Source organism: Micromesistius poutassou (genome assembly GCF_964030765.1).
Source record: "Micromesistius poutassou genome assembly, chromosome: 13".
Taxonomy (NCBI): Eukaryota; Metazoa; Chordata; class Actinopteri; order Gadiformes; family Gadidae; genus Micromesistius; species Micromesistius poutassou.
The window spans coordinates 9,639,372-9,662,996 of NC_140283.1; the positions used below are offsets into that span (position 1 = coordinate 9,639,372).

Consider the following 23,625-nt stretch of genomic DNA (forward strand, 5'->3'; position numbering starts at 1 on the left):
ATGCATTGTGTCCTTGTTTTATATTGGACTGATCTGATTGAAGCCGGAGGCCAGACTCTTAAAATGGACACTCGTAAATTCACATTTAGAATGTAATACGACACATTTCGATAAGACCTAGTTATGAAGATCACAGTACCTATAAATGGGTGTTTGTTGCCAGTTGTGGTGCATGCATCGGAAGTATTTCTTTTTGTACTTCTATGCAAGACAATGATATTTCAACTCTCAATGCAATAATACATAACAGCTACATATTTCTTTAAATCTCACCTAACAATCGATTTGCCTTTCTTTGAGTCTTTGCCTTTGAGTCATATGAAAAACCAGTAGCCAAATGTAACACTATTTCTTAAAGCAATCTGCATCAGGGAGTATCACTGGCAAGCGGCTGCCTTTGCTCGTTGTGCTCCTCGCCAACGCTTTAATCAAAGACACCTCTGTGAGTCACATGAGGGCCTGGGGCTGCGTGGAGAGGCACCACCACATCACAGCATGTTCAAGTCTCACACTCAACACTGGCCTTTCTGCCTTAGATCAGCGCTCATCACACCATCATCAACACAAATTGCTCCGCGATGCGGAGCAATTTGGGCCGCATCGCCTCTTTCTGTTACAGTTGAGTGAAGAGTACAGAAAACCAACTGTAATAAGCTGTATTTATGCAACAGTCCTTTCGAGTGATGACGCAGGGGATGATGGTTAACAGTTTCATTCAAAGTATTCTGCCTTATTGTGAATGAAACATTATAAACCGACTGAATCTTTGGTTAATGGCAAGAACAAACCTTTCCTTAATTTGTCGGTGGTCACTGTCATCCATTCCAGCTGTCCGTATCTTTGCCAGTTAATCTAGACCACCAGTTGTGAGAGAGTGTATGTACACATCATTGATTTCCAGTGTAAACCAGATGATACAGGTTCTCTATACAATGTACATGTGCAATTATTTTACTGATTTGCCTGTTAATGAATGGACACGCTTGCTGTGAGGCCCTGGAATAGCTATGTCATGGTAAATGAGCTCATGTTCTTCCCCAGTGATTTCAAACTGTGATGGACTTAACTCAAACCTCATGTGTCCTGTACCCTCCCATCTGTGTGTTCTGGTTTCTAACATTAATCCAGTTACCTTGCAAGCCTTACACTTACTATTAGAACCAGCAGGCATCTGGCACCATGCAATTATCATAAGCCTACTGTGTTTACTGCTGACTATCGCCTTTCCCTGCCATGGTAAGGTTTAAATATTGATCTAAATAAAAATGCTCTAGATTATTTAATTCAGGACAATTATAGACAAGTATAAACATTAGGATTATCTTTCCAAACACTATGAAAGTTCAGACAGTTATTAATGTATAGATACAACTTCCCATATATATGGCACTGGGGAGATGTTATGGTGTGGTGTTCGGGAAAGCTTGTTATACAACTTGAACTTCACAACAGGGAAGTACTCTCGACCTTTTCTAGCTTTTGCTGGCCTTGCGTGTTTTAAACACGATTGGCCTTTTCTTCTGATCGCATAAGTGTCCACTCGATGACTTGATTGGCTGTGAGAAGGGGAACATCCCTTCTCCCTGTCTCTCCCCTCACATCATATTTCAACGTGGTATTTGGACTTCCGGAGCACTAGGGGTGCCACATGCATCCTTGGCCAGGGAATGTCCCCCTTTGGTGAATGGTATGGCCTAACTGGCCTTGATTGGTCCACCTGAAACCAATTAGTGGGCTTATTTAACGGGAGTCGCAGTTTGTGACTGGGGGGGAAAGGTACGAGAGCACATGGTAGTTTTGTTAGACGATTGCTAGGCTGATTGAATGCTACAGTCGTTTTATTGTTTTGGAACCTTTCTTTATTTTTGAAATTAATGGACTTATTTTTGTTTAGTTATTTTTGGGGCCTTGGTTTTGGAGGAAATAAAACTTCACCTTTTTGGTCCACAATCCCAAACCTGGCTGTAGTTGTCAACTTTCTCTCCACCATCATCCAGCCGCTCACAGGCCGCCTTGCACATTGGCCAGTGCCAGCCAATAATGTTCAATGGGATGAGACGGCAGTCGTTGGTGTGTTCCTGCTTGTCCGCTTGAGCTACCGAAAAGTTTTGTTCCATGATGGATTCCGTCCAGAGCTGCGAGCCTTCCTCACAAACCATTGTGTGTGACTGCATCCGTACTCTGCATCGTAATGTGGGGGGAAGAGTAGGGTGAGGAGGAGGCAAACAAAAGATGGCTTCTAGCAGTATGATTATACACACATTATGATTATACTTGTCTTATGCTTGCATACATTTGCTGCCGACTTGTCATTGCTTTAAAGACCTGATGGATAATTAGCAAGCATTATCTGTTTAATTTGCCTTTCAGAATCCTTGTCTAAGTGTGTGTGTGACTGTCACTGTATGAGGGAAAATGTTTAACCTATTCACTTTATTTAGAATGCATAATCAAGTTCCGGAGGCTATTCTTGAAGTTGAACTTTCATCTGTCCTGTAGTAGCCAATGACCTTCCAGACAGGAAGTTATATCAGCGACCAATGGGAGACAGGCAGTAGGTAGGTATACTCTACATAACCTTGACATTACACATTCCGTTGAATATATTTTCCTGTGTGTTTGTTCTTTGATCATTCACAGATGGACTATTTCTTCCCAATACTAAACTAAGCCTGCCATCAGACTACCAAGCTTGTTGTTTTAATGCCTCATTTACATTCAATACCAAGTAGTTAAACAATTGTTAGACCATTATTTTTAAGACTAGATGTTGTTTACTGAATAATCTTTTGAGAGTAATGCTCTAAATTATTTATATATATATATATATATATATATATATATATATATATATATATATATATATATATATATATATATACTACCAATGCAAAGGCATTGGTAGTGATTTGATAGCAGCATATTGTTCTTTTATAATCTGAATTCTCTTACGTGATGAATAATATAGCTTATAGCTATAAATAATATAGCTGCACATCAGAAAATGAGCTCTGGACTATGAAAAAAATGAATGAAGATCCTTCAATTTGTTTGGTTTTGTGAAATTAATTCATTGCACACTCTTTGTGAAACAACAAGGAGTATTGATTTTGAATAACTGAAATTTCCCATTGTAGGTGTAGAATAAGAATAAGAATATTCAGTCAAGCGTGACTGATTAGCAAACACGCATATGATCACTAGGAGCGGTGTGGTTGGTCAAACTAGTTTCAGATTCAGCGTACTCGAGAATAATTGAGGTTATTAATTAGCTTTACATCAAAACAAAAAAATGATTCAAACAAAGGTTAATGTGATCTCGTTCTTCTGGCACATTTGCTTCATCGTTGAGTTGTCACTGGAGCGTTTGTGTTTGGAATGGGTATGTAAAAAGAGATTCAAAAATGGAGCATTTAAATATATGAGGTATGACCCAATCCCACAGAGGCTGGTGACGTGGCATGCATACAAATATCACTTTTCCATCACTGCAATATCATTCATCAGGCATCAATTGCAGACATGACTAGCCAATGTCTGCAATCATAGTTTTTAGAGAAGCTCAGGGCACGCATGCCATAGCATTACATAAGATTGAACCCTTCTGCTAAAGGTCAGAGGAATGATTGGCTTGTCAATAGTCCGCCTTCTTCTTGAGCCAAGGCATCCACCTTCCCTAACCTCTCCCCTCCTTTAGCCTTTGTCCTGCTGTCCAAACACTACCAGGGGGGAGGTAACATGAGGCGATTCTCTTGTCCCTTATGTCTTGCATTTCTTTCATTGGCCAAAGCTGTTGGCATGTCTTGAGACGTTCCACTTAACATGCAAAACAGATGGACCCTACGTGTCGCTGCCGGGGCCGGTCCTTTATAAAGCAATGGTTTAGCAGTGGGTTCATGATCAGTGCTAGGAACATGTCAGGTTGTGTGAAATGCTACCATTGTGTATTCTGGGACATTTGGCAAACTGTGATATTGATCCCTGTTGAAACCATTGTAGCTCTCTCAACGCCTCACACTCAAAAGACTGAAAGAGATGATCGCCTGGGCACCCAGAAGGGGGAGCAGTATTTTAAAGATAGTTGCAAGAATTGCACAGTTATAATCTTTTTGGGAGTATGATTGTTCTTTTGGGCACCTTGGGGCTGAGGAGGACTGACTACAGGGAGAATGAAACTTAGTTTGCAGAAACAGCACAGCGTTAGGAATTATTCTGTTATATACTTCAGATCAGAGTCTCAACTCCGAATATGACTTCCTTTCACCTTCAGGCTTTAGCTCATGGAAAGTGAACTGTGTGGATGTGCAACGCTAGACTGAATAGATTTATATCAATTTGATATAATTACATTGTTTATCATCATCATCAAGACAGCCTCTCTTTTGCTGCCACGGCTCTAGGCTGTCCAATGCGCAAGGCATTCCCACAACAACAATACATCAACATTGAGTCTGTTCTGATGTTGAACTGGGACTAGAAAAATCCTAAAGCTAGTTTCAGGAGGGATGAGCACTTGCCGTATTAACAAGGTGGGCTCAGAGAGGGAATGCCCCCTCACTAGGATCACACACACACACACACACACACACACACACACACACACACACACACACACACACACACACACACACACACACACACACACACACACACACACACACACACACACACACACAGAGAGAGAGGTGTCTGGCATAGCTAATTGGTTATTCAGGGCTTGCAAAATTTTCCAATCATGAATGTGATGCCTGAAAGATGATAATAATTAGGGTGGCGAATGCTGTAATCTTTGATTTCTTCCTGGAGATTTTGACACATGTTAAGCAGAAATTGGTACTTTGTGTTTTGCAGAGTGGGAGACAGCATAAGACGATTTGTATTTTGTTCAAGATTCATACAAACTATTTTCAACTTGACAATAAAAATGCAGCACTATAGACTTTCAAACCAAAGAAGTGAAGTTGTTTTGGAGAAATGTGATGAGGGCCCTTTACAAGCTACTAGCAGTGCTAGAACCAGGCTTCTTTTGTCAACAAAAATAATTTTGAAGCATTTTCTAGATCAAAGACGTGTGATTGTATACTTATATTTTTCCCTCACTGGAAAGATCAATGTCATTGTAATTTAAGACTGGTGTTCTTTAACAATATGTCACGGTCGATGTTGAATTTGTTTAGTGTAGCTGCCAAACGCAGCATATGCTCTCAATCATGCCAACTTATAGTCAGTCTCATGACTCAAACTTCAAACGTTACACAGTATGACTTACGATGTTTATTTGAAAAGAGCGCAGCAAATTCACACATGCATCTATTTTTGTGCATTTCTATGCTTGATGAATTCTACTGGGTTGATTTAGTGGCAGTAACCAACCTCAGATTTCCTCCATGATGTCAATGATTGTTTTCCAGTCATTTGACAGATGGTGAATGAAAAGTGTGCTTTCTCATTTATCGTCTTACTGAACATCCTCTTTCTGGGGGTTATTTCTGAATATCCGTGGACCTGTGCATGTTTTGTGATTACTGTGGCCATTTTGTGTTTAACATTGCATGACCGATCTGTCTATTTTGTTTTCCTCCATCACATTCGCACTCTGCTTTCTATTATTGGGGCAGGCATAGTTGTTTCTTTCCCAGGAGGAGCAATACGGTGCGGGTTAAATAAACGTGGATCTCTCTCTATACAGTCTAAACAGCTTGGATGCTTCCACCACATGGGGGTGAAGTTGAATAGGAACAACGACAACAGCGGCAGCATTGTGTATGTTCGTTCTGGACGGGGACCATGGCTACTGGTGTCCAAAGGGAAAATCATCCATTGATGGGGCGATCATCTGAACGGACTGCCGCTGAATGCTGAGTAGGGCGCCAGACCGTGACGCCAGTGAATGGGGCTTTTTTAATTTTACTTTTTTGTTCAGGTGTTTAGCAGAAGCTTGCCGTAAAGTTCACCTTGGCATTATGTCGCTGCCACCCACCACTCCGTCTTTTAGAGAGCCATTGACAGCGTTTTGTTCCTTTTTCCGAGCTTGACTGTGGCCGGGGGAATTAATTATCCATCCGTTTTACACACCTCGTCCTGGCCTTTCCTATCCAGTCCTGCTTTCCTCTGTCTCTCCCCTTGTTCTCTTGATAACTGCTGCCCCCCCCCCTCACCCTATGTGCTATACAGCATTCAGTACAAGTTCAGTTGTAATTAAGTGCATTCATTCAATCTGTTGTACGTAAAGCATGTGACAGTTTGGAACACACGTTTCATAATGAATGCACTAAGGGTTTCGTAATCACCGACTGATGGGAACTTAAATCATCTCGGTGGTTTCTGCGATAAATCACAACCTGCCATTGGTTTATGGTGTTCACCCAAAGCTCTCTGGAGCTGTTTCCATTTACTAGGAGTGGTGTGCGCTATTTGTGTACAGTGATGGGGGAAAGGAAGCCACTGTTGGTCAGGATTGTTGTAATGTCATGCATCATTGTTGGATCAAAGTAAATCACATTTTACATCCTAAAATAAGAGTGAGGAAATATCGTTCTCCAAGTTCCATCAGAATAACACAAGCTCAACCGAGAAACATCAAGGCTTCACGTATCACTGTATTAATGACCTGGGATCGCTAGGCCCACGGGCGTGCGAATGTCGGATGATGCAACACAGAGTGCAAGGAGTGTACTGGCTCTTGAGTATATTAATAGAGTTTCAGCGCTGATTCGGCCTTCCTGTTTAATATGCACACAGCTCCAGAGGACACGAGGTTGGGTTCATGACAAAGTGGTCTGTCACGGCTGGGCGAAAAAACCCTTTTGAGTCATCGCAACTCCAACCACCCCGCACTCGGTGCCAGGCCACGCTGGTCAGGATAGGCGTACTACAGCGGGGATCATCTCAGACATGCACACAGGTCAAGAGCATATTTAGTTTCAGATACGCAGGGAGTAGAGAAGAAAATAGACGCCAGCCAGGAGGAGCCAGGGATTTGGGGTGCTGAAAGACTGACTGAGAGTTAAACCAACCCCCCCCCCCCCCCATGACAATTTAATTAACGTGACCTGATTAGACCTGATTAGAAAACAGCCCAGTTTCTCAAAGTGGCCACATATTACGTCAGCGAGACTGCGTGTGCTATCGATTTCAGTATTGAGTAGGTATTATCTGGTGGTGGTTAAAGTGATAGTAGACATGAACAGAAGCAATCAACAAGCAGAGGCTATTCACCCAATTGAACCACCGGGTGCTAATGAAGAGATAAGTGGGAGAGGGAGGTAAGTGTGATCCTGGTGGAGGGAGTGTGGGGAGAGCAGGAAGACCCACCATGGACATCCAATGGGAGTAGAGAGTTGTTAAGTCCCAACGGTGTTGCCCCACTGAACCGTGAGCCCTCAGAGCACAGCAACAGGTGTATATTCAAGAATAACATCTGCTTCCCATTTTGAGTATTATAGGACATTATTAAAATGCAATCAGTGCTTGGTTACCTGATGAACCACCGTTTTGGAGTAATCCTGAAATCTGAAAAGTGGGTAACATCAAATTTCAGAGTAGATATGTCTTCTATGGAAAGCTGACCAGGTCCCTCTCTTCATTTTTCTGATATGCAGCTAAATGTATGTTTTTCTTCTTCATTTCAATCTACAAATATAAATACTTATCTGTCAATTTAATTTAGGCTTATTGGAGTTCCCTGGTGTCTCTTTATTAAGTAAGTCTTCCCTCTAGGGCTGTATTGTATAAATAAATAAATATACTGTGTGTTCTCATTGTGTAATTCAGGGGCATAAGTACACACAGCAGAGGGAAAGTAGCCCCCCCCCCCAGCCCAAGACAATTACAGACCAATTTCCCCTTGACTTATTATTCAAGTCAACGAACATTTCCAGCTTCGCTTTTCCCTTGTTTCCTCCACTTCTGGTCCTCCCTGCTCTCCCCTTAGTGCCATATGACTGAGAGCAGGGGGGACACAGCCAGACATGGCCCTAGCCTCATCTGCCCCGGGTGTGGTCGAACCCGACCTCACCGTCTGAAGACCCAAAATAAAATTGGGAAAGACAAGTGGAAAGACTTGGCCTTCTGGGGGCATGACTTTTAGCTAGATGCCAGAAACTGGTAGTGGTACTCAAATGGGACGCTTAACGTAATGTCCCCACAAGAAGGGAACACAGAAGGTCTGTGTTATTTCGCCGCCGTTAGGCATGCAAGGAAGAGACACTGCTTGGTTAAATTGTGGGTTTGGGCCCTGTTGCTCCCTCATTTAGCAACCAGTAATGCTCAGCCATTCGTGGACGATGGGTCATGCTAGACTTGACTCATGGAGCAGTAGTGTTGTGTGGCACGTGTTGGACACACCCTAATGTAATCATCGTTCTGGTATGTACTTATTCTTAAAATAGCTGGACACCAAGGTGGACCATCAAGCTCATCTTCACACAGAGCTAATAACGGCCAAAGACCAGGGCTAGGCTAGATGGTATGAGGCATTTTTTTCACGTCCTCTCCCTTATCTTTTTCTTTTTTGCCCGGGGACAGGGATATGTTCCGTAACTAGTCACACACACACACACACACACACACACACACACACACACACACACACACACACACACACACACACACTCAAAAGCACACATGTGCATCCACACGTGCCCTCAGTTACACTGCAAGTGTGTCAGTATATTACTGTAGGATATGATGATGAAATTGGAAAACAAATAGCTATGGACACGTCTGGCTCTGCATTGCAGTCACATCACTGCTCTTTCTCTCATGAATAAGCAGCATGTCTACACATTACCCATAAAACTGTACTTCTCATTGATGTTAACCGCTGCCTTTGATGGCTATGGCCCTCACTTGGTCATATCCCAGTGGGGGCTATGTGTGCCATTGCATGACTCAAGAGTCATTTCTCTCTCCCACTTCACTGATGTTGATTTCCACCCTATCAGTCAGACTGAACCTCTTTTGTTTTTTGGTCTTGTTTCCCTGGCAGGGTGACGCAGGCCCACACCGGATGTCCACGCCAGGCTGCTGTTTCCCACCACATCCTAGCCTGGTAAGAGACGTGTCCCATGCTATAGCGCCAGGCCCCTGGAATACGTGAAACAGGAAACAGAAATAGTGTGCCTGTACCAGTCAATCAGCTGGTTTGGCTGGAGAGCTATTAAAATTCGCGCCACAGCGCAATGTTTTTTTACACGCTTGGGTAATGGAAAACTTTGGGATTTTTCATTTTTCCTATGTTGACTTGAGCCATTTTGCAGTGTGATCCTTTGAGGAAATAGTGCCCTGTCAATGTATGTCCTCTCGAAATGCTTGTTCTTGTCACCTACAGGCTCAGATTTACTGCCACTATGAAAAGGAGCCTTACAGAGAAATAAAACCTGTTTATTTTTCCTTTTGCTAGAGCTGGTCTGTTTGTTATTGTGCCAACCGAGTCTCACTCTGAAATCTTGTTGTTGTTATTGCAGGATATTTCCCCATTGTCATTACAATCTCAATCCCTCCTTCACTCGATTATTTTAGATAATACAGTAGTACAAAACACAACAACTCTGCTTTCTCAATAATGTAATAATCTTTTACATAATGACAGAATACAGTCTTAGCAGGTCAGTGGAAAAAACAAGCACTTTAAGTGGATGTACATTGGTGGGGCACAATTGCCCCAAGGATTACATTGCAGCCAGTTTCAGAGGATTGCTGCAGTGTTATTGCCCAATACTGGACCCATTTCAAATACAATTCTCAAATGGGAAATGGGAAATAGGGTCCAGGTTGAGAAATGCTAATACATATGTTTATGACAATTTGATACATTCTTCTCAAGATTGTAGGCTGGTATCGATGCTGTTCATTACAAAGTGTTTATACACCGTACGAGTGGATGTGGTTCTGTACAATTCAAAGGTGGGTGTTATGATCTAATAGGACTTCCAGGAAACACACTCTCCTTAATGACAGGTTTTCCATTGGTGAATTGTCACTCGGCTCTAAGTATTTCCTGACCCCACCTCTTCCTCCATCGTTGTATTGTAAGTAACTACAGGAAATACCATTCTATATGTTTGTACATACACACATACACACACCACATCCTTGCTTGGAAAATACAGATTTGTATATAAGCCTGCTTAGTGCTCATACTAAATGACAGTTAACCCAATCCTTTCCAATTATTTTGAGGCTGGCACGCGTGTAGACACAAACAAAGTGTTTTTTCATGAATTCATAATTCGTCCAACAAAATGTCAACACAAATTAATACAATTCAATCTTTTTTTTATTGTATGAGCTTGGCCTTTGATTGGTCTCACTGGGGGATTGCATAATATGCTCATATCTACCAGATTTAGTTGAATGCATAAAAAGCTGTGCTACCATGGTTGGACCAGGCTTTTTCAACAGGGCACAGTGTAACAGTGCCCTCTAGCAGACAGCCGTGGTTCTGCAGGGTTCCTTCAGCAAGCACAAAGAATATGACAAAGCAAGAGATGTGGATTAACATAATTGGATGAACATATTTCATAATTTTGCAGAACTGAATGGCTTCAGCATGGTTTTCATTTGAATGGGAGTGTTCACAATGACTGCAACCCAAGCTGTTTGGAAATAGGTGAGACTTTTCTTAATTGGGAGAAATAAATGAGGTAGCTAGCTGTTGGTCTTGGCATACTTTATCTAGAGAATAAAAATAGGGATGATTTGACATCCTTAAGTTGTCTAAATCCTGGACAATTATTTCAACTTTGGACCATTGATTTAGGAATGTTGTTTTTTTTGTTTTTCTTCATCTTAATTCAATATACCTTTAAGAAATCTACTTTGGCACTTTCCAATTCTCAGAATTGAATTTAATTGGTTATGTGGGTTAATCAGAGCCAAGTCAGCGGATATCTCACCATGAATCACACCTGCTGGCAGGTGTCACTTTGAATACAGTAAAACACATTGAAATTCAGGGTGAACAGGGTGAGGCTTTAATCAAGTAAAACATTTCACACTCATTTCCAGCCAAATTTTAAAGCCATTAAGATTAGAAAAATAGAAGAGAAAATATTGGAAATGTATAACTGTAAGATAGACCTAGATAAGTAAGATAAGATGAATATAGCATGGTCACTGACTGGATTCATAGTTGTGTTTGAGATGGACCAGAATCACTGACTTATTTAACAGCCTTACTCCTCCTAACTCTTCATGTGGTGTTGGATATGCTCCAGCGCTGCAGTACATATGAATGTATGCATACATCTTACTCCTATTTTGTATGTTTGTTTTGTTTTGGGGGAATGAGAGTGCCTGAGTAGCCTCCTACTGTAGGGGAGAGAGAGCAAGCGAGAGAGAGAGATCACTGGCTTGGTAATGTGCTCTCTATACAAAAAAAAAAAGCAGAAGAAAAAAACATCAAGGGTCTGCTCCACTGCACCTGGCAGCAGGGGTCCCTGCCCTCCTGTGTTTGATGGCTGTGTTAGTGCAGCTCACAACACATTGCTCCGTGGGGGTCAAGTGGCTGCAAGGGGTGGGGTTCTGGCCAGTAACAAAGGACCCGTATGGGGACGACAGCACCGTCTCTCCTTGTCCTTGTTTAAAGATTTGTCGACAGCTACGGCGATGACCAGCTGAACTGACCGATGACCGTTAATCCATGTGCGGTTCTCGCTTGAACAAACCACGGCTGAGCAGATACTGTGGATGATGTATCCATAAATAATATAGCCTTCATTTTGTGACTCAAATGTGTCCTTGCGAGCCGGCTGGCACGCCAGTGTGTACACTACACCGTGCTCTTGAGGAAACAAGTCAATTTGTTTGGAAATTGCTTTGTCAGACTGAGCCTTGACCCTTTTGCTGTGCATGTGAAACATGTCTGGCTAGTCTGGTGTGGTCTCTCCTTTATAGGACGATCTGATACATACGTATCTAGATATATGCGCTACGATACGATGCAGGGACGTTACATTTTAATATGGAACGGTCCGGTGCGATTTGATGAGGTATGATTCAATCTGATACAGTTAATATTAGTTTAATGTTAACACAAAATATATATATTTTCAACCAATCAGATTGCTCTGAAAATCTTACTTTTCTGACCAATCTTTCGACTTTCTATGCTCTAAATAAATGTATTTTTTACATGTTGTATACATGTTGTATTGTTCTATTTTTAATATGGACGGACGGTTGTTCCCTGCTCAAGAGACGTGGAGATGTGAGCGCAAACATACACAAACACACACACGGATCCGCCCACTTCCTTAAATTCTATTTTTCAGATCCATATGGAAACGGAATGAAATGAGTTGACAATGCTGTCTTGATATCAGGCTAAAGCTTCACTCACTTCACACTGTTTAAATCAATGCATCGAGCGATTCTTGGTCATTTTAAATCGATTCAGGCGCCCCCGTATTGATGTAGTCGCGTCTGTGTTAATCCGTTAACCGTTCCCGATTCGTATCGGTGAATCGTTACACCCCTAGTCGGGAGGAATCTCAGTATAATTGCTAATATGTCCCCAGCCGTCATTATCACCAAACACACACAAACACAAACACATGCACGCACGCACTCGCGAAGGCACACATATACCCCCTCACTCCCTCACACACACACACACACAATCACACTCACACAAACGCACACACTTCTACGCAATTCTAAAATCTCCCCCCAAAAATCTGTAACCATTTACTATTTTTTTTATGTTGTAAATGTGTTTTATAGCTTCCATAACTTCCATAATAAATCTGTAAGTTCATAAGTTCATCAAGTCAACGTGTTCCGTGTCTGTGTCCATGTGTATTTGAAAGTGTGAAAATGTTTGGATGGTAAAGGAATCAAAGGCGTGTCCGTTGCGGCGGGATCCCTTGCTTGCAGGTGAGCCAAACTCTGGGCCTTCTTTGCTCCAGCGGTTGGCAGGCCGGTGAGGGAGGGGGGGGCATCAGGATTGCCTTGGAAAAGACACGGTTGAGGAGATTTTAATCTTTCCCAACCCCTTAGGCCAGATTTGCCCTCATTTCGGGCCAGATTATCTGTCCGTTCCCCTTGAGCAGACACGGAACGGACAGGGTTTGACCTTGCGGCTCTGCACATGTCATCTTGAAAAAGATTGTGGTGTTTAGGGCCAAATTGGCTTAAGCAGGATTGATAAGAAGAGTGATGGGCAAACCGCGCAATTGAATCAACTGGTTTTACGGGATGGAAGCAGGGTTAATTCAATATTACTCACATGATCTCGTGTGTCAAGGAACGGAAAGAGGCGGTCTTTTCATGCTCTTTCTTTGAGCCAGCCTAGTCTAAAAGCCTAGTCTTTTCGTCCTTCTCTATTTTTTCCGTACTCATGTCTTTTCTGCGTCGCTCCCATGATCTCGAAGACCTGTCGTACTTCATCGACATTTGCTGTGGTCCTCTTGTCAGTACCTGAGTAGCACAGGAAGGCTTTAAAGGGCTCTTTATAAAAGTTCTCTCTCACTCTCTCGCTCTCTCTCTCTCGCTCTCTCTCTTGCTATCTCTCTTTTTCTCTCTCTCTCTCTCTCAATGGCTTTAGCTCCCTCGTTAGTACCGGATGCAGGTAAAGTTGTTGTTTGTGCACTGCCACTAGCATCCATGCGTATGGCTTTGTCCACCACTTGTTATGCTAACTGCCTTCATTGGTGCAATGGGTGAAAGCTTTTAAATAAAAGCAATTTGTCTTGATCAATTATAACGCATCAACTCTACCTCTGCTTATTTCCACCTTAATTGAGCAGGATACGGCATTTAATCTGGCATCCCCTCAGGAGCACAAGTTTGGAGCAGCCAAGGGCTGGGGGGGGCGGGGGCAGGGGGGGGTCTTCAATCAAAGCCGTTCACCCGGTTGGAGCATCGCACTCAGACTGGTTTTTGCACTTGTTTTTACCCCATTGCAAAGTTATACAGCCTAGAGCGAAAGACAAAGTGGGGGTGTGGGAAAGGGAGGGAATGTAACGAGATCTCACATAGATAAGCAGGTGCGTTGTAACGTGTCCGCCACTTATCCCGAGAGGAATTATGGGAAGAATAGGCCTGCTAAGGGTCTCGCTCTCGCACTCTCTCACCCTCGCTCTCTCTCTCTCTCTCTCTCTCTCTCGCTCGCCCTCTCTCTTGCTCGCCCTCTCTCTCGCTCGCCCTCTCTCTCGATGTCCAACATGGTGCTCTTCCATTTTACTTTATTCTATAGCACGTAGCTCAACGTAGCTCACTTAGCCGATAAATTCATTTTGTTGGAAAATGATTCATAATGGTTATTCGAAAAGGCTGATGGCTCACCTTTTTCTGAAAGCGGTGACAAAATGACATGACGGATGAGTAGTGCACCAGATGACTCTGTTTCAAGCTGAGCTCATATTGAACATGGTGGTGATGATGACGGATGCCACCCTGCATTGCATCTCCGGCTCAGGTTTTTAGTTTCCAAGGCTACGTTTCATTGGTTTTTGTCCATTGATTTTTCTGGGAGAAGGGTTTTACTCCTGTCCTGATTATGTCGACCATTTTAAGCTGGCCTTGTCACTTTATCTTTGTTGCGGTCTGTGGGGGGGGGGGGTTTAACGCACCGTTTAAACCCTGGTTTACCACAAACAACATGCAAATTGGAATCTGTACAGAAATTGCATCTCCCCAAGCTGTTTGCGCAGAGCTGCTGACCGCCACTTGACCCGTCCCCTGCCGCTGGCAGCCATGCCTCAGCCCACACGCCTTGTGGCCTGCTCTCTTGTGGACACGGACATTGCAAGCGTAGCATTGGCTACTGTTAAGAAACAGCTGAAGCGTTATAGCCTAGCCTCCCCTAATTAACCGGATGAAAATAACATCTAAATAGCTTGAGGATGAATACAGACCTCACTGTGAGTAGTTTATTTCCATCTGACTGTCTTTTCCCCTCTCTCTCTTCCCCTTTCTCTCTCTCTCTCCCTCGCTCTCTCGCTATCTCTTCCTCTCTCTCTCTCTCTTCTCCTCTCTCTCTCGCTCTCACTCTCACTCTCTCTCTCTCCTCTCTCTCTCTCTCTCTCTCTCTCTCTCTCTCTCTCTCTCTCTCTCTCTCTCTCTCTCTCTCTCCCCCCTCCCTCCCTACAAAAAACAACTGAATGTAATATCTTATCCTGCCCTGTGGCCTCCCTGTTGACTCCAGGTCGATGTCTCCGTGGCGACGGTGCTGCGGTCCGCTTCAAAGCACCACCACGGCGAGAGAGACACTTCGCCACTCTTCACTGTTAGATGATCATTTTTTTTTTTGATCATAACGGTGGGGGCCCCACCGCACGGATCGATGATGTTCAAATGAAAAATCTCTAAAGGCGTCGGAGGAGTGTTGGGTCTTGAAGTCGGCGAGCACGTCGGTGAGAGTGAGGTGGTGCAGAGGGTGGCGCGGTGTAGGAGGTAATTGGAAACACAGTGAGGCCTGAGTCTGCAGATCAGATCTGGGCGTTGCGAAACACAATGTTCCTGTCATCTATGTATCCACATCATCTGAGAGCCGCTCCACCGACCGCCCCAGTGAAAAATCAATTTCTGGTGTAAAATTACACTGAGGACAAATGATCTCTCATTCGTACCTTTCGATTTTTCCGCTCTGTGCTCACGTTGACACCACTAGAGGTCAGTGTGACCCTTAGGTGTTGTGCCTTGCGGGTGAGGAGGGTTGGGGATTTTCGGTTGGTTTGGAGGTCGTGGTGGAGGTGGTGGAGGGAGAGGGCAGATGGTGGTGGTGGTGGTGGTATTTGTGGTGGTGATGGTGGTGGTGGGGGAGGGCAGCTGGTAGTCGGGGTGGTAGTGGGGTGTCAAAGACTACTTCCTGTTCATATGGGCAAAGTGGCAACGCCTGGCTTACCTTATCAAGGAAGCACCCTTTACTCTCTCCTCTTATTCTGTCTTTTTCGAGTTCTCTTCTCTCCGTTTGTCTTTCCCCTTTGCTCCCGCATTCCAACCCCATTCACCACGGCTGAGAACTCCACCTACTGACGGATGCCATTTGCAAGAACAGGAGAGAGCTCCACAAAGTTGCCCCTACAGTCACTGTGTATGGAGCACATGGGTGGTGGGGATGGGGGGGGGGGGGGGGGGGGGGGACCACGCTGGCTGCTCTAAAGGAATAGCTAATGCCCGCAATGCCCTCATTGACGCATGTCAGTCTATTTCAGGCCCCGCGGTGAGCAAGCCTCATACAAGGCCAAGTAGGAACCGATGAGCTCAGTGATGGATCGTTGTTACAGCGTCGGTCGCGGCCAGTTGGTCAGTCAGGAGTCAGGACCGCGTGCTTCCCTCCGCCGGACCGGCCACCCCGGTCCCCGGCCTGGAGCGCCTTGCCTGCTCCCGGGAGCCTCTGCCGCTAGTCAGCGTGCGCTCCGATGTCTCGTGCTCATGCACGGCTCACCGCTGACAGGCACAAACCCGATTCCAGATGACATGCAAGCAGCGCTAAAAGGTGAGATCCCGTCTGATATGCCAGCAGAGGCATTCCTTCAATCCTCCTCTCCTTCAGTGTCTCTTTCTCCCTCTCTTGCTCTCTCTCTCGCTCTCTCTCACTCTCTCTCTCTCTCTCACCCTCTGCTCTCTGCCCATAAAGGGAGCCATCCCTCAGCCCCCCTCCCGTTGCGTCTCCTTATTGATCCCCATTCCTCCCCTAGTTCATTCCGTTCCTTCTGTCACCCACTATCAATCTCACCCCACTCCCCGACTGAGCGCTCGTTCGCTCTCTCCGTGGGAAGGAGGGGGGCGTGGAGGCCCAGATGGAATGAATGAGACAAGGCTATGGAGAGGGAGGAGAGACGGGCTGGATGAAGGGGGTGGGGGTGAAAGGGGGGGTTCAGATGGTGAGGGAGGGATGGCATTAAGCCGGCTGAATGGTGACTGCGGAGAGAGGCAGGCACAGTGGAGCCAGCCACAGGCCTGTGGGCTCCGGCTTGCACATGACTCTCTGTGCGTAGGAGGGCATGAGGGGGGGTGAAGGAGGAGGAGGAGGAGTGGAGTGTAGGGTAGTGTAGGGTAGGGTAATTGAATCCCAACGTGATGTGCCCGTCCTACACCCTGGGACAGTTAAAGTGTGACAGGGGAAGAATGGGAGGAGGGGGTTGGGGGGGGGGAGGTTGTGGAGGATGGGTGTGGGTGTGTGTGTGTGTGTGTGTGTGGGGCTGGGGTGGGGGGGGGGTGGGGGTGTAAATTTAGCCACGGCTCCATGCGGTCAGACTGCAATGCGAGGGCCGGGGCAATGTGCGGAGAGCGTCCGGAGGCCTTCTTTGGTGACTCCAGAGTCTCTGATCTGACCCAACCCCCGACCGCACCCCCCTCCACCACCCCCCCCCAACCAACCCCACCCACCCCACCGGACCCCTGCGTCCGCAAGTGTCAGGCAATCACAATACGAAACACCTTCTGTCCATCCCTTTAGTCGCGAGGGCCAAATGGCGCGATGGATCGCATTGCAGCGTGGCGCTGGGTTGTCAGGAGATAAGTCAGCACACACTTTATTTCTAGGGGTGCAGTAGTAGCATCTGTTCTCTCACGCCGTTATTGAATTTCAAGCGCAACGGAGGAGGCTCTTTAAATGGATGTTCGGCTGGGGGGCAACGGCGGATATTCGGTGATTCATACAGTCCTGTCGCTCGCGCCGGCCCCATCCGTCCTCCTCCGGAGACGCGCGCGGCAGTACGGCCCCTGTCTCTCTCCGTGTCAGTGGTTCTGTCCTTGAGCCAATACTAAATCTCTCTTCAAATTGGGCTTTAGCCCGAGCCTCTCTCGCCCCTCTCCTCTCCTCCCCTCTGTCCGCTCGCCTCGCCTCGCCTCGCCTCCCGTGCGTGTGTCATTAAGCTACATCAGGACCACGATCAGACGGAAGGTCGCGAGTCGACAACGTCACGGCTCTTCGGATACAAACGCCAACCTTGGGGCGGAGGGGGTGGGGGGGGGGAGGTCTCTCTCTTTTTCCCGGCACACAGGAAAAAGAAAGATAAAGCTTTGATTAGACTTTTACGTCCATTAGAGCCATTCACGAGGTGACCTTCTGTAAGCCACCTGTCATTGATGTGCGCTGGTGTTTCGCTAATGGTGTCGGCGCTAGCGCAGCAGCGAGGCCATTTTGCCGGCTAACGCTTATGGACACATGAAGGCAGAAAGGCGTCGTATTGTGCGGTTGTTGATCAAGCCCGTGTCCAAGTGGGGCTGGCCATTATAAAAACCTGTTTGTTACGTAAGAAATTACATCAAAAGAGGTTTAGCCGCCCATTGTAACTGGATAAACAGCAAAGCGAGGCTTTCGTATAATTTAAAGATAATCTGTTGTCTCCTATTCAAAGTATAGTAACTTTTATTACGCATTTCATATCACGTTTTATTAAAGGCTTTATCGCCTGAATGTGTATGTCTTGCTGTTTACCATAATATGGCAATAATTAGGTTCATTCTGTGGTTGCTCTAAGTGCAACTTTTAGCATCACAATCTAACATAAATTACAAGTACATTGCTCAAGTATATGTCAGGTTAGGTAAGGGCACAATCATTTCCTATTGTGTAGTTATCACCGCGACTGCAATACACGTAATCATATGGAAAAGAAACCCGGACAGAGTTGAACTCTTTGTGAAATGCATTTAGCATAAAATAGTCCTCAATAAGCTACATGTGGTGGAATAAATCACAAAAAAGTGAACCTATTGACCTATTGTCCTCTTTGGTGTGTAACGTGACTTCAAATTGCACTACTGTATCATGTTTAATAAATGGGAAATGTATTTAATGATTAAGTAAGCAAAGTGGAAGAGCTATAAGTGAGAGCTATATTTGATATATATATATACATATATATATATATATATATATATATTCTATAGCTTTGTGGAGGCTGAACCTTTGAACTTGCCTTAACCCTTTTCTACCTCCTTTGATTCCATTATTTAGTACATTCTTTACTACTTCGTTGCCTTCCCCATACTCTGCACATTTTCAGCTCACACATCTTTTATGCCTTCGAATAACCATTATATATACATATGGCCATTATTTTACTTTCATCTAGATCTAAAACTTATACCGTCTCAACCTTTGTACATCAAAAGAAGTGAGGGGTTGCCCCTTTAATAGAAAACACGATCTCACCTTGGCTTATGTTAACAGTATTTCGTATTATACGCTTTCCTAATATATTACAATATTTTATTATTATTTGTGCATTTAGTAGTCAGAAGTATATACATTATTTAACACAGCTGCGCTCTTTCCATCCTCTCTGACCTTCCAGCGATACCCCGGCATTGACAAAGCAACATTGATTCCTGTGTGTGTGCGTGTTGTTGGCCACGTGCACGCCCGTGGCCAATCTCGCCACTGCGAGCTTCACAAGTGCTCCCCGGTTGCGATAACGTCCATTCACCATAAAGTTCCACAACTCATCTGCTTCGCTCCCAGCTCATTGTTGCCTCTTATCTCTCCAGCTGCCTTGTCGCCCGCTATTGTCTCTCGCCATCAGCGGCAGATAAGGGTGAGCTAATTCTGCTAATCACTCGCTGTCTAGACCCACTGCACTGTCACGTGCAAATCAGGGCTGCCACAGTGCCAGGCAGGCCCATGTGTTATAGGGCTCCTTTTTATAGCCGTCTCCGCCGTCTCGCTGCCGTCCGTGACCTCCCCGGCCCACCCCAGGAAAAAAAGAGCCCCCTTCCTGGGTGGGCTCCCCTTCCATGACAGTGGTCGGAAAGCCGTGGCTCTTGGGGAGTGCACAGACACAATGCTTCTGTGCAGCACAATGCGCCAGCAGGCACCGCAGAACCAAGCCTGATAGAAATGTACGCAATTACAGCAGACAGCTGCGGGCCTATCTGAGCGCTCGGCACAGGACTTAGGATTTATGTTATCAGGGCAGACAGAGAGGGGAAACACACACATAAAACGCTCATAAAACGTTGAAGGGAAGGTCAAATCGCACTGATCGTTAAAGTTTTAAGGTCTACTTTGATTTCCGATGATTGCTTTCCTGGCTTGATCACATATTCTAATGGATTGAATGGTGTTCTGTACGAATGGATGTTGTTGTAATTTATGCTGTGTGGGTCCAATAGATTACGTATATAGTTGTCCAAATCATCAGTGATTTAACTCTTTTCCTTTGCATATGTAGATAAGGCTCAGTATCAACAGTTAGATGGTTAGATTATAACGGGAAACGATCGTTGACACAAACGTCAACGGAATGGCAATCGACCCTCTTAGCGTCGCCTGCAAACCCAATGCAACAGCTTCCCTCCCTCCATTGTATTTGGCCCGGTGCCAGACGGCGGAGACCCACACGCGACGCGCCTCTGAGCGGGCAGGTGGGGTAGAAGAGGTAGAAGATGAAGGCTGGCATTTAGCGAAGGAGCAGCGGCCTCGGAGGAAGTGGGCAGTGAGGGATGAGGGGCTGCGGCGGCCGTGACACCCGGAGCCTCCCCTTTATTCAGTGCTCAGGCCTCTGTCATCGTTGGCACGCAGCTGGCTTTCATCTCTGTCACGCTCGCAATCCCACGACCCCGCCGGCCACACCGATGGAAATACAGACCGGGACTGGGCTTCAAAGCACGCGGGCTGGTGCACGCACGCACGCACACATGCACATGTCTACACACACACACACACACACACACACACGTACACATACACCCACACACAGACAGACAACGACAGACACACACTGACAGACAGACAGACACACACACACACACGGTGAACGCATTTTCACCTGGCCCACTATTATATTATATCTAATTTTGAACCCGGTGATTTAGCCCTAATGTTCTCTAGTGGACGTCGGGAGATATTCAGAGAGGCAGATGGATATGATCAAACTCTTAGTGATCTGGAAAGTTTCGCCCATATTTTTCCCACTTTTTATTTCCTTTGTGATGGCCATAACATTATTTTCCTTCCTATGTGGTCTGGAGAAAGTCTGAGTTATGGGGCTGGGGTCTGGCCTGGCTTAATTTCTTTCCAATAAGAAATACATAAAACTCACACACACACACACACACACACACACACACACACACACACACTCTCTCACAGGCTGACACAGACACACACACACACACATGTCCCCTTCACACCACTTATGTCACTGAATACACAATTCAGTATGCACATACACACACACACGTACATCTGGAAAAGGCGCTGGCTCTCTGGGCCCAGACATACTGTAAAGCATAGTGTGATGTGTCTCTAATGTGTCCCCCGAGGGGCCTCCCTGGGGCCCAGACAGGCATCCTGGTCACCAGGACACCTAGAGGACAAACAGTGGCCGGCTGCCAGCAAGACCACCCGGCGCCTGGATCATCCCAGGCCCGGCACAGGGGCATGGCGTACACACACAGTGTCCAACACACAGTGTCCAATGCACACTCCTAATGTCCATACACGCGCACGCGCACACACACACACACACACACACACACACACACACACACACACACACACACACACACACACACACACACACACACACACACACACACACACAGTGTCCATACATGCTGATAGTGTCCATACACACAGTTACCATACACATAGTGTATGCACATACACACACAGTGTCCAATACACACACACAGTGTACACCACAAACAGTGTCCAGTACACACATAGTGTCTGCTAAACACAGAGTGCCCAATGCACACATAGTGGCCATACAATCTAGATTTTTTTTGTTCATTTCCTTTGTCTTTCTTTATCTATTTCTGTATCTTCTCCAGCCACCTTTGACAAGATATTTTTTGCAACAGGCATACAGTATATCGTCGTATAGGTGTTTTGCCTTTCATAAGTCCCACTGGGAGCTGTGAAATACACAAACAAAACACATAACACTTTTCTTTCACGGCGAGACTTCAGAAGGAGCCAGCGTTCTTGTGCGGCCCAAACTTTGCCAGGCGCCCACGCACATGAATAACTCACATTTGTCTCATCTCTTGGGTCGGCGGTCTGTCATTACATCACATGCAGACATGCAGCTCCTCCTCCTTCTCCTCCTCCCTCTCCCCTCCCCCATCTTTCTCTCCTTCCTCCCTCCATCCGTCCATCTCTCTGTCCCTGGAGGGAGAAGAAGAGGTGTTGTTGGTCAGGAACCCCTTTCTCCCCCCTCCCCCCTCGATCGGTCCTGTGATTCTGTCCACCTTGTTGTCAACTCGGACACAGGAGGAGAGGGGGGGTTTTGTGGGGGGCTTGTCAACACAGGAGCAAGGGGGCGGGCTGACGCTCTGTCCCGCATCGTTCATCGCCCCCCCTGAATGCCAGGAGGAGCTGTCGGACAAGGGGGAAACCCAGCGGAGAATAATGACCTGTGATTAACGGCAAAACGTATTCCTCCTCCTCCTCTGTCTCGCTTTGATCAACATGTCTAAGAATAAACACACAAATAAGACCTGTGATGTCTCCTGCTTTTACGGCTGTTCCAAAAGGCCCCCTGTGTGGTTCTCTGTTTGTATAGGTCCTTTCAGAGGCAGCACATATCCATCCTGAGCTGGTGTATGTGACTGTCTCTGTCACAGCGCCCTCCTTCCCTGCAATATCTCATTTCTACGCCTACGGCAAAAATAGACACAATCCGAATCAGAAAGTGTCAACTGCCTCACTGACTTTGCAGAGGAAAGGAATGTATCCCCTTTATCCTTTTGTCGGGGAAAGAAACCTAACAAATGGTTCCCTCCTGACGAGTTGTGTGTTTGTGTGTGAGTGTGTGTGTTCATGTGCGTGTTTGTGTATGTGTATGTGTGTGTGTGTGTGTGTGTGTGTGTATGTGTGTGTGTGTGGCTGGGGGAATTGGAACACAAGATCTACAGTTTTATTGGGCCGAAGCCTTGTTGTTCCCTGCGAAAGCCCGTTCAGAGTCAACTCTTCCAGGTTTAGGTAATGGCCAGTAAACCGGCCTGTGTCACTGTTCCACGCGGCAGGTAAGCGATCTCTGGAGTTGGCAGCAGTGCGTGTCTCTCAGCCCTTATTTTAAAGGTCACTATATATGCCCCCCCTCTCCCTCTCCCTGTCCCTGTCCCTCTCCCGATAGACAGGATTTATACTCTCCTCCTGGCTTCCCTGGGCTCCCACTACTTGCTCTGTGCTTTTTTACACCCGGTCAATGTATCTCTCCAAGTTTTTGTTCCCCTGATGATTCTTTAACAACCTCTTCCAATAACCGACACTTTCTCTCTTCTGCGGACCTCTCTCTGTATCTCTCTTTCTCTCTCTTTCCCGCTCTCTCTCCTCCATTTGTCACCTTTGAGCTTACCTCGTTCACTCGGCCTTGCAGTGCTGATACTGCAGAGTCTGGGTTTGATTTGATTTTTAATAACTTCTGTCTATCTCTCTCTCTCTCTCTCTCTCTCTCTCTCTCTCTCTCTCTCTCTTTGCCCTCTGTTGTTCTCTCTCTCTCTCTCTCTCTCTCTCTCTCTCTCTCTCTCTCCTCTTTTCCCCTCTGCTCTCTCCCCTCTCTCCCCCCCTTGTGTCCCTCTCTGCCCTCTGTCTCTCTCTCTCGCTCCTTTTTAATTGGCATCATTTTCTGCATATGCTTCATTTCCTCTCCACCCCTCCCATACTCCCATGTCTGCTGACACACAGCCAGAGCCAGGGCCACTGCTCGCTCTGCCTGT

General features: G+C 45.8%; 1 protein-coding gene across 1 annotated transcript in view; it reads left to right on the forward strand.

Moving 5' to 3' along the window:
* tspan9a (tetraspanin 9a) overlaps positions 1 to 23,625 on the forward strand; it is a 139,101-nt gene that overhangs the window by 3,176 nt on the left and 112,300 nt on the right. Inside the window, exon 2 of the mRNA XM_084477126.1 lies at positions 8,990 to 9,052. The gene's annotated coding sequence lies outside the window, so the exon portion shown is untranslated. The remainder of the gene's footprint in view (positions 1 to 8,989; positions 9,053 to 23,625) is intronic.